The 4,526-nt window shown below is 38.5% G+C and overlaps 1 pseudogene across 1 annotated transcript; it reads left to right on the top strand.

Moving 5' to 3' along the window:
• The first annotated feature begins 2,756 nt into the window (after positions 1–2,756).
• Positions 2,757–3,157, top strand: LOC308348926 (DNA-directed RNA polymerases I and III subunit RPAC2-like; annotated as a pseudogene). Its single transcript has one exon. The product of its transcript is annotated as a DNA-directed RNA polymerases I and III subunit RPAC2-like (transcript).
• The last annotated feature ends 1,369 nt before the right edge of the window (positions 3,158–4,526 follow it).

Genomic DNA, 4,526 nt, shown 5'->3' with positions numbered 1-4,526 from the left:
CTATGCAACTCTGATGAAAGAAATCAAAGAACTAAATAAGTGGAGAGATATTCCATGTTTATAGATAGGAAGACTTAATATTGTTAAAACGCCAGTTCTTCCCAAATTGATATATAGATTCACAGCAATCCCAACCAAAATCTCAACTAGTTTGTAGATATTGACAAACTGATTCCAAAATTTATATGGAGAAACAAAGATTCAAAAGAGAGAATATAACACTAAGGAATAACGAAGTCAGAGGACTGAAATTACCCAACCTAAAGACTTTCTATAAAGCTACAACAATCAAGACAGTGTTGAACCAACTAAAGAATAGACAAATATATCACTGCAACAGAAGAGAGGGCCCATAAATAGACAAACATAAGTATAGTCAACAGATCTTTAACCAATAATACAATGGAGAAACAATAGTTTTTTCAACAAATGATGCTGGAACAACTGAACATCACACACCAAAAATACAAAAATCTTGGGGTGCCTGGGTGGTTCAGTCTGTTAAGCATCTGACTCTTGATCTCAGCTCAGGTCTTGATCTTAGAGTCATGAATTCAAGCCCAGCTTTGGGCTCCATGCTGAACTTGGAGCCTACTTAAAAAAAAAAAAAAAATCTAGACACAGATCTTAGCAGTTCTCACAAATAAGAATTCAAAATGCATCACAGACCTAAATGTAAAATGCAAAACTATAAATCTCTTAGAAGATACATAGGAGAAAATCTAGATGACTTTGGGTATGGTGGTAATATTTTAGATTCAACATCAAAACTTGATCCATGGAAGAAATAACTGATGAGCTGGATTTCATTAAAATTAAAAACTTGTACTGTAAGAAAGACACTGAAAAGAATGAGAAGACAAGGTGCAGAATGGGAGAAAATATTTACAAAAAACATGTCTGATAAAGGACTATTACAGCAAATATACAAAGAACTCTTAAAATTCAACAGTAAGAAAGAAACCCATTTGAAAAAATGGGCCAAAGTACTGCACTGACACCTCACCAAAGAAGATTTTAAAAATGGCAAATAAGCATATAAAAGGAAACTTAACATCATATTTCACTGGGGAATTGCAAACTAAATTACCATGATACCACTACAAATGGAATGGAAAAAAAATGACAACAGCCCAAACACCAAGCACACCAAATGCTGATAAGGATGTGAAACAAAAGGAAATTTCATTCATTGCTATGAGTAGAATGCAAAATGGTACAAACACTTTGGAAGATAGTATGGCAGTTTTTTACAAAACTAAACATACTTTTACCATATGATCCAACAATCATACACCTTGGTATTTACTCAGATTAGTTGAAAACTTTCTTCCACACAAAACCTGTGCATGTTTATATCAGCTTTTTTTTTTTTTTAATAATCACCAACATTAGGAAGCAATCAAGATGTCCTTCACTAGATGAATGGATAAATTAACTATGGTACATCCAAACAATGGAATGCTACTTAGTGAGAAAAAGAATTGAGCTAGCAAGCCATGAAAAGACAAGGAGGAAATGTAAATGAAGATTACTAAATGAAAGAAGCCAGATGAAAATGTTATGACTCTAACTGTATGACATAATGGAAAAGGCAAAACTATAGAAGTAATAACAAGACCAGAGGCTGCCAATGGTTAAAAGGGAGGGACAGATAAACAAGTACAGAGCAAAAGATTTTTAAGACAATGAAACTTTTTTCTGTAGGATATGATAATGGTGGACACAGGTATTGCACATTTGTTAAAACCCACAGAATGTACAAGATCAAGAGTGAACTCTAATGTAAACTATGGACTTTGGGTGATGATGATGGTCAATGTAGGTTCATCAAGTGTAACAAATGTACTACTCCGGTTGAAAGTGTTGATAATGTGGGGTGCCTGGGTGGCTCAGTCAGTTAAGTGGCCAACTTTGGTTTTGGCTCAGGTCATGATCTCACTGTACTGGGGCTCTGCACCTTGTGTGGAATCTACATCAGATTCTTTCTCCCTTTCCTTCCTCCTCTCCCCTCACCCTTCCCCCTGCCCTTCTCTGTTCACAAGTGCTCCCTCTCTCTAAAATAAATAAATAAAATCTTTATTTTAAAAAAAGTGTTGGGGCACCTGGGTGGCTAGGTGGTTTAAAGCCTCTGCCTTCGGCTCAGGTCATGATCTCAGGGTCCTGGGATCGAGCCTCGCATCAGGCTCTCTGCTCAGTGGGGATCCTGCTTTCTCCTCTCTCTCTCTGTGCCTGCCTCTCAGCCTACTTGTGATCTCTGTCAAATAAATAAATAAAATCTTAAAAAAAAAAGTGTTGACAGTGGGAAAAGTTGTGAGTGAGTTGGGGCAGAGATATATGAGAACTCTCTGTACTGTCTACTCAATTTTGCTGTGACTCCAAAAATGCTCTAAAAATAAATCTTATTAAAAATTATTGAGATAAAGAAGGCCTTACTAGGGGTGCCTGGGTGGCTCAGTGGGTTAAAGCCTCTGCCTTCTGCTCAGATTATGATCCCAGGGTCCTGGGGTTGAACCCCTATCGGGCTCTCTGCTCAGCGGGGAGCCTGCTTCCCTTCCTCTCTCTCTGCCTGCCTCTCTGCCTACTTGTGATCTCTGTCTGTCAAATAAATAAATAAAATCTTAAAAAAAAAAAAGGCCTTGCTAGCTGCTTCTCCCACATGTTTCATGATATAGGTTAGAGCCTCCAATCAGACAGCACCACCAGAGCATTCCAGGAGACGCACCACCACCACTCCACCCCTCACCATGCATGCAATGAAAGAGGATCAAGAGCTGGAGAGAAAAATAACTGAATTGAAGACCTCAGTGGCTGAAGGCTAGAGGAAGACAGCCCTGGAAACAGTCCAGGCAGCTGGAACAGATAGACAGTGTATGACATTTGTATTACACAAGGAGGCCATACTCTAGAAAATTCTCTTTGTTACATGATCACGAAGAATCTGGAAGTGGAATTTTGCAGTTACACTACAACCTATTCTTCAGAGAGCAAAGTTAATTTACACATTCAGACTTGAGGTGCTCTTCCAGCTGTTGAACCATTTTGGAGAGGTTTAAATGAGCTCATGAATATCTGCCAACACGAGCTTGACAAGTTTGAGGCTAGAATAAATGAATATAAGCATCAAAAAGCAAGCAGAAATGAATCTACATTCTAGTCCGTTATGCACTATACAGGGAGGACTGTCCTCTAGGATATTCTCTTCATAATCTTGCAAAACCCAGAAGTAGAAATCTGTGATTACAACATGATCTGTCCTTCAGAAAGGTGTGCTTCTAACTATGACCCATTATAGCTGTTGGAATCCCTGCAAGAACCTTTGTATTCATGTAATAAAATTCCCTCTTTTATTTAAACTAAAAAAAAAGAAAAAAAGAAAAAAGAAAATCTTATGAAATGAAAAACTATACAATGCTCATGGACTGGAAGACCTACTATAGTAATATATTAATTATCTCTAAGTTAGACTATAGATTCAATGTAACCCAAATCAAAATCTCAGCAAGTGTATTTAAAACATAAATGGATAACACAAATTAGCTGCTTATAAATTTTTTTTTAAGATTTTCATTTATTTATTTGACAGAGAGATAGGGAGAGAGGGAGCACAAGCAGGAGAAGCTGGAGAGGGAGTAGCAGGCTCCCCGCTGAGGAGGGAGCCTGATATGGGGCTCGATCCCAGAACCCCAGGACCATGACCTGAGCCGAAGGCAGACGATTAACGACTGAGCCACCCAGGCGCCCCGCTGCTTATAAATTTTATACAGAAATTCCAAAAGCCAAGAATATCCAAGTCTACCATTTTAGGGACAGTCTCTATTGATATGTTGTTTTCCTTTGGATGGGCTGTACTTTCCTATTTTTTTGTATGTGTTGTGATATTTCTGTTGAAAACTGACATTTGAATCTAATAATGTGGTAACTCTAGAAATCAGATTCTCCCCTTTTCATGTTTTGCTGGTTTTTTTTTTTAATTTTTGCTTTTTTGTGTTTATGTTTTTATTATTGTAGGCTGCTGCTTTTTTTAAAAAAGATTTTATTTATTTGATAGAGAGAGAGACAATGAGAGCAGGAACATAAGCAGGGGCAGTGGGAGAGGGAGAAGCAGGCTTCCCGCCAAAGCAGGGAGCCCCATGTGGGGCTCGATCCCAGGACGCTGGGATCATGACCTGAGCCAAAGGCAGATGCTTAATGACTGAGCCACCCAGGAGCCACCCAGCAGCCCTGTAGGCTGCTTCTATGCTGAGGACCAGCCTGAACTGTAAACTTTAAGTCTTCTCAGATCTTTAATGAACATGCATCTTTCCCTTTGCATGAGGAATCACTTTCTAATTTTCCTTGTATATGCAGTTGCTCTCGAATGTTATAATATTTAGTGCCTCTCTCCCATAAAAGGGGAAAAGAGAAAAATAAAGTCCCCTGGAAGTTACTATATCCAGAGGAGGAAGGGTTTACAACAATAAGGAGAGGTGCAACAGCAGTGGCCACCTGATTCTTTGTACCTCTGTGATTAGAAACAGCAATCA

This window comes from Martes martes, assembly GCF_963455335.1.
Source record: "Martes martes genome assembly, chromosome: 1".
NCBI lineage: Eukaryota > Metazoa > Chordata > Mammalia > Carnivora > Mustelidae > Martes > Martes martes.
This window is presented reverse-complemented; position numbering and strand designations above follow the sequence as displayed.